The sequence below is a fragment of the Pocillopora damicornis genome, chromosome 3, assembly GCF_964200805.1.
Source record: "Pocillopora damicornis chromosome 3, jaPocDami1.2, whole genome shotgun sequence".
In the NCBI taxonomy this organism is placed as follows: domain Eukaryota; kingdom Metazoa; phylum Cnidaria; class Anthozoa; order Scleractinia; family Pocilloporidae; genus Pocillopora; species Pocillopora damicornis.
Window position 1 is genome coordinate 13,681,200 of NC_142672.1, and position 7,689 is coordinate 13,688,888.

At 39.4% G+C, this 7,689-nt stretch overlaps 1 long non-coding RNA gene across 1 annotated transcript; it reads right to left on the reverse strand.

The window, feature by feature from the left end:
- Positions 1-6,033: 6,033 nt before the first annotated feature.
- Positions 6,034-6,885, reverse strand: LOC149048307 (uncharacterized). Its single transcript, XR_016185033.1, has 2 exons — positions 6,742-6,885; positions 6,034-6,277 (listed from the first exon to the last, which is right to left on the reverse strand). It is a non-coding gene; the product is annotated as an uncharacterized LOC149048307 (long non-coding RNA).
- Positions 6,886-7,689: the final 804 nt, after the last annotated feature.

Consider the following 7,689-nt stretch of genomic DNA (forward strand, 5'->3'; position numbering starts at 1 on the left):
TTAAACTGTTTTATTCCGCTCTCGTATTCGCTTGTTTACATCGGGTGTGTAAAAAGCTACTCTGCAAAATTTGTAAGAAATCACTCTCTTATACGATATTTTCTACATTGTGATTGGTTGTTGCCGAGTACTGATTTAAAAAGGTCATTCAAGGTTGCGTTGATTATGTAAACCATTCAATGTCCATAATGTTCGCACTCATCATCTGACATGTGTCACGCACGAACCAAAGTCTCCGACACTTTAGCACGATTGAAATTTTCCCAGTTCAATTCAGAACGCTACAATACCAAGAAGGGAGGAATTGTCAGATCGAAGACGCGTTTCAAAATTTCCACTTCGCCGTTGCCCCTTACTTTGCTCGGTAGGGAAGGAAAGAGCCATTGAAGATCTATTGTTTTGTGCGATTTTGTAAGGGGTATATTTCCTAGCCTTTTTGTTTCTGGCGCGACCACAAGTAATCTCCGAGTAAAATTAAAAAGCATACAACAAGGAGAGAACAGCCGTAAAAATTGTGTTCAAACTAGAGAGTAAGACCATGTTGTGTTTCATTGTTCACTCAGGCGGAAAAGGAAATATATTAATGATCCGTTGATCGTGTAAGCTGATTAAAAGTCTGCAGAAAGTCCTAGGAAGATCCATTGTCGGTAGTTGATGGAGAAGATTTAATAACCTCATCTCACTTGTCTTAATATTGAGCTACCTTAAATTAGTTTTCTCGGTGTTGAACTCAGGAGGTCCATGATGGTTGCTATGTCAGCAACAGCAAACACCAGTTAAGTCACAGGCTCACCAAGTCAAGTCAGACTTTCGGTCTCTTTACGAACGGTGCTGCGAAGCTATTAAATTAAAGCTAGTTGTTTCTTGCAGTGGTTCTATCGATTGAGAGAAGAGTCGCTCTTTCTTCACGGTTGCAGTGCAACTATCCCTTAAACAAATCTGTAAAAACCTTGAGATCCTGCGGCAAATGATCTAAAATTTTTTCGACGACCGTGGCACTGTTTATAAATGCGAACAGAAACCGCGTGGACGTTTAAATCTAGCTTCGTAAGCGCGATGCTAATCGAACATCGTCCTCTTCTGAATCTATACCAAAAATCGCTCATAATCTTTTCTTATATCCTTAAAGCAAAATACGTACTTGAACTCAGACGCTGAATTGCAAATTTACCCGAAAAATGGAAAATTGATTCACTTCAATTTTTTTTTTGTTTATCTCGATAACCTTCACGCTAACACGTACCACTTTGCAAAAAATATTAACAAGTAACATTATTTTGCATAAATTAGAGTGACGTCACGGAACACGATTAGTGTTTGGTTTGCGCAGACGTTCTCTCGCCTCCATTTCATTTTAGGGGTGGGAGGGTACGGCTGCACGTAGGCTTAAAAAATGGGCTTAGTTTAAGGATACTCTTAAGTCTAAAGAAACAAAACACCTGCTTCATTTGACGCCTTGCTGAACGACACGAGGGAACTTGAACGAAACTAGCTCTACTCATTGCATTCTCAGGGTCCAAACCATATATCCTTCGAAGTTTTCTAGGAAATTGTTGACTTTTTCGTGATTGATATGTGTTCGAAACCTATGTTTTGTTTGATAACTGCTCAGAGACGCAAACATTCGCTCAAGGTTGCTAGAACCGCAAAAAGGTGCTCAAAAGTTGCCGGGCACTGTGATCGGGACGGGCCTATTGACAGTTATCGAATTTGGAATAAGGTCCGCAGCCCCAGCTAGACGATTAAATATCATGCTAGACGAGTATGTGTAAATGTTTAACCGCTTCTCTCCAACTTACATGAATAACGAATTCCAATGTATGATCTAAATCACACATTTTAATCCAAAATTTTTCTCCACAAGCAACTAGGTGATCATTCAGCCACCCAATCAGCTTGATCCCCCCCACCATTTAGCTACTTTCAAGTGTTACTCACCTGTATATTTCAAATTGGTCGGTAACTTTTAAGCTGACGGATCCAATGTTGGAAAATTTATTCTAGTGGTTGTTTGGGTAAAGCAAGCGGTTAAGGAGGAGCAATGCATCCTTCACCCAGCACCTTTTATCAAATGTTGAACATAGACCAGACTTATTTATGGGAAGGTATTCCTCTTTGTCAGTGTTTTGTTCGTTCACTCGCAGAACCACAGGCGGTAAGCTCACGTCTCGAGAAAAAGCAAACGTGTGACTCGGTGTTAAGTGACGAGAGGAACCGTTGAGAATTTGAACACGTTATAAGGAATAGTATCACTGTTATTCCTGTCATAAGACGAAGTCAAGGCTGCACGCCCTGATTTCGACCGTTGACCACGCGGAGGTGGTTTACGCCCTGAAAATCCTCCCGATCGGCATTTTTCTCAGCCACAGCTTACGATCTAAGATCACTGCTCTCTGGGACATGTCTCGATACCAAAACTCCCCGCGCATTTCGCTGAAAACGAGCGTTTTCTACCTGCATTTCCACGTTAGCTTCTCTCTGTCTGTGCTCATGATGACTAGACTGAAAACGGTCACAAACTACAAAGTAATACAAGTCTAACTTTGCAAGCATCTCTTTAGAACTTCCTGAAACAAAAAATGTAATTGTAAGGCATATAACAGTGCTGGGAATAAATATGAGGTCTGAGGTGGGGCCAGAAGTGAGGTGATGGGGGCTACTAAGGGAGGAAAAATGGAGGAAAATTCTTTAAATAAATAAAACAGGCTTCCCCCTTCCATCCCCCCCGTCCCCCTCCTCTTTTTCTTGAAAACACTTGGTGTTTTTTTCTTGTTTCTCGTTACCCTTCTGTTGACAGACGTCCACAAAAATGTGCCAATTTCAACTTTTAGGTTTTGTACCTGTGTTTTGTTTTATTTGTTTTCTTTTTTAATTCGAATCCTTTCAAAGTTTATTTTGCTAATTTTTATGTATTAGTTGGCTTTTTGGGTCAGAATGTACGGAGAGATGTAAAAGTCTTTTACTGTGCATCTGCACGATTGTGTGATTGAAAATAAATAGCAAAACCTAATTGTTACTTTTAGAGGAAAATGAATATATAGAAACAAAAATAATCTATTATTGAGAACATATTTGAAATAATAAATACAATGCTCACAAAGATGCTAAATTTTATAAATAAATAATGAATTTAACGCAATTGAGATGACGTTTCTTTTCTGCAGGCATCTTTCTAGGGCTCCAATCAATAGCAGGGCTGGGTTCTTGAGCTCCCTGAATGGACTACCTTGAAAATTGCAAGATGTTTAATGTTTATTAGGTGTATTTTCTTAAAATAGACGTGTATATCTCTATCTTTGGTCTGTCGTAAGCGTTGAGCTGTTGATTGTTTCAGTAGTTGGAGTATGTCGGAAAGTTTAAAGGTGCGTTTGACAAAATCGTCGGTTCTTGAAGGAGTTGAAAACTCAAGAGAAATTCTAAATCTATGTACGTTCATATATCATTCTGTATTTATCTCCTGAGATACAATGTGAATTAGTCACCGTAAAGAGATTCAAAAGAGGACCAAAACCAAATTACCCTAATAATCACAACTGCCGTCTGTTGCTGGCCTGTCCTCTCTCTTAACGTAACATGGCTACCAAGTTCGTAGCACTTGTTATCGCTGTGGCGCTTCTTTTCATCGCCTCCTCAGTGGGCAATCCCCTAGAGAAAAAGTTTGGCGTCTCCTCGGAAAAACCTACGTCAGCTTATGTTTGCAGAACTGAACGTTCTGATGACTCGAGTAGCGGAGCATGCGCACTCGTTTTACCGCTGTGTCGGTAATTTTATGAACCTCGAAGAAACATTATACTTGCGTAATGCGAATGTTGAGAAAGGCTCACTAAGGGGTTTTACTAAACTAAGGATCATCAAACCGCAGAGCCTTTGGGACCAGTGGAAGTTGCGGAACCATTAAATTTTTGTTAAAAAAAAAGGCGGCCCAAGCTAATTGCGCCATATAAGTAATAAATTATTATTATTAATTATTATTATTATTATTATTATTATTATAAGCTCTAGCTGTGAGATTATCATCTGGCGAAATAACAGTCACAGCGAAAATATAAGAGTTTGTATGAGAATATTTACGACCGCTCCAAGGAATAAAAATATAAGTCAAATTCTCAATAAAAATACCTCACCTTAATTCCACAGTGCATCGTTTGTTATGTGACCGCTTACTATATACGTTGAAGGAACCCATTTTAGTGAATTACCCATTTCGAGGTTTTCTACGTACATCAGGGCATGGCTGTTATTCCGCAAGATGGTCATTCTCCCCAGTCAAGAAGTGGGGAGAAACACTCGAATACATCTTGTGTTTCTCCCTACACTTCTTTCGTGCTTTAGCCGCTTCCTGCGTGCTTTGCAACAAAACAGACAACAAACAAGGCTTCTCTATTTATTAACTAACTTGCGCGACCGTATTGTAAGGCTTACTACCTTATCTAAGTAAATATAAAAATGGGCTGCCCCGAAGAGAATGTAAACATTGGAAACCATTCCACGCTTCAATCACAAGGCAAGGTTATTGTGATAATTATGATTATTCAACAGTCAGTTGTCACGACAACTTTGACGAGCCGCGTAGCCCTGAGTTTTCTCAAAGTGCTCCTTGTTATTCACACATGTACCGGTAGCTGCTCAATGATGACTTGGTTACTTCTCGTGGTGATTTCGGCAATTCTAGAATTGTCTGCAGTCTTCCTCAACGTTCGATTGCTCTTATTTTGCTTCAAAGACGAGGAAAGGTACAAGTTTCTTCAGAAGGGTAGAGTTTTAGTCATTTTACAGTTTGTTTGCCAAGTTACAATTCTTGTCGCGGACGCTATAGAATGGTGGAATGGATTCAATGTACAACTTAGTGAGTCGTGTAATGTCCCTAGAGTCCTGTCACTTTCTTTAATGTTCCTCCAGCCTTGTAACTTAATAGCAATCATGACGATCTCTTGTTCCTGTGAAGATAACGCGACACAGAAAACCCAAGAAATATCATCTAAACTACGAATCGGCGCAGCTCTAACGCTAGGATTTATCGGTTCCTGCCTGATCTGGTGGAATGGTTGCGTTAATGACGGATATTCCTCTCAGTTTGCTCTAAAATTCATCTTCGTTGTGACCACCACATATGTCGTTTCACAATTTGGCGTGGCTTTAATCGGAGACAAAGGTCTTCATCAAGGAGAACCCCTTACAGACGCCACATCTGAAGAAAAAGCGAACGCTTTGAGCATGTGGACAAAAGGTAGACGGCCCCTATTCATGACAGCCTTGATGTTACTTTTCCTTATTATTATCCTGAGCGGAAAACCAAGTTCTGGTTCACTTTTATGCCGCTACGACTCAGACGAAGAAACGCTTTGCACGGAGCTTGTTTATTCATTCATAACCAAGTTTGCCGTCGGTATCTTTCTACCTATGACCCTGTACGATTTGATCGATTCTAGCTACGAAGGGAACAAAGTAAAAACTTTAACACTAAATGTTATTTGATATAAAATCTAGGTGCTTTAAACTAAGAAGTAGCTCACTGTGAGGAGAACTGTATTTTATTTGTAAGTGAATTTTACGTTACAGAATTAATGCATGATCGTTGAGGTGCTGTCATTAGGTTAGCTTCCGCAGAGAACCTGCAAAACGAAAGATACAAAGATTTTAACGATATATATACCGCCGTATATTAAATGGCTCACAATAAATTTTAAAAAGTGGACCAAAGACCAAAAATTGCATTGATTGCTAGCGGCCATAGTTGTTTTTACTAGGGCTACTCTGCTTCCATAATGAAGCTTTAAGTTGCCCCAGAGCTGGCAAAACACCTATTCTTTTTTACCTACACTGCTTCACGCTTAAGTGAGAGGAAAAAAGTTTAAGCGATATTCCAAGCAATTCAAGTTAGAAGAGATTACAGATCGGAATGGATGTCAGATCATGGGTTCAAAACACAAACCCAAAGCTCGATTTAGAAAGGTTTCGACCCAATTTAAATTTCTACGAAGGTAGCGAACATCATAGTGTTAACACGCTTTGAAAATTATGCCTGCTTCATTGTAGGGATGTGTGAATCAAATTTTTATTCTTTATACCGAAACCGGTTCATGACTCTACACTGTGCAATTTCCACGCTAACGTAGATAATTTCCAGACAATCACAAACAGCATAGCATACAGACTACATATAAACAGAAGAGCAAAGTACACATTTTTGGTCACGTGCTGTGTGGCGTGATCAATGTGGCCCCACGTCCACAGGTTCACTCAGTGATCCCTTCAGGGGTAGTGGCAAGCAAGGCATCTGCAAAATAATTTCTTGAGATACAGATGTTGCTGTTAAAGAATAAAAAATAACGCACGAAATTTTTATGGAAGGAAATCCTTTGTTATGTTAACATAGGTTAAAATTCAATTGAGGGAACACGAGGTAGATAAAAGATTGATGAGCGATGTACGTAGTACGAGACAATTCTCCCTCCCCCTCTGCTCCGCGCGCTGGTTTGTCATTTCGAAACAGACTTAGACGACCACAATTTTCAGTTGTCTGTTGCGCATTAAAAGGTGAATTAACAATAAATTGTCGTCACATAATGTTAACTACTAAATTGCTATAAGGATTTCAGCGTGGTCTTTCATTTATACCAACACGATGACATTCTAACGAACGCGCACTTCAGAACCGTACATAGATTACGGAGATCTAACCAATTCGAGGATAATGCGCGTCACGATAGACATAATTTACAAAAATACAATTCTAAATACCTTCAGATCCATTCATGAGTGCATATTCCTTTCTTGTCGTAGTTATTGTTTGCGTGAAGCGAGCCGCGATGCCGAAGCGTCGCCCAAACCCACAGTAACACAAATCAGGTCTCGAGCGACGTAAGTGGTAGATAGAAATGTAAACTTTCGTTTATATTTTCATTATTTCGAACGTTTGTGCTTTAATAAATAATCAAATTATTTCACTTGAGAGGACATAGTATTACACACTACGAGCATCGTTGTAAAATCCCTGAAAAGAGTCACCTTATGGTAGCAACTTGATCTTATAGACGACTATCGACCAAAGAACACAACGCATGACGTGACGTAATTTCACATTCTACATTTGGTTGGACAATAGTTTTCCCATGTTGCAGAGCACGTGTTACGCCTGTGTCGAAGTCATTAATGCACATCTAGTGCCATAGCGCGATCGTCTGCGTAAACACTCTAATCTGTGCCGGTCTTTACTCCTTTACCCCACTCAATCTTTTTTTTCAAGAAGCTGATTGTCATCAATATGCATATTCTCCATACTGTTCTCTATAAATCTCCTAAGGTGCTGACAAGGAGAATTTGTTTGATAATGAAGAGCTCCTGTACTTGTTGATCATTTCCATTATTCTCGTGACCTTAGTGTATGGTTTAGCGATGATACTGTAAGGAGAAATTAGATGCTGGTCACTCTTAGGATTAAAGGTTTAACTAGTGTATCTTACCTTGTTCGATTCCATGCCCTGCAAGAAACTTCTTGCGGGCAAATTATGATTTCCATCTATATCTTCTTTTAATAGATGCTAGGGATTTAGTCGCAGTCTTGTGAAAGATTTCTAAATTATCACTTTTGTTAGGTTTTAACTTACGAACTTCTTGTTAGTTGATTGAAAACACGAAGCATAAGAACTAGTGATAAAGGCATTCGGTCGCAACGCAAATTTTGTGACA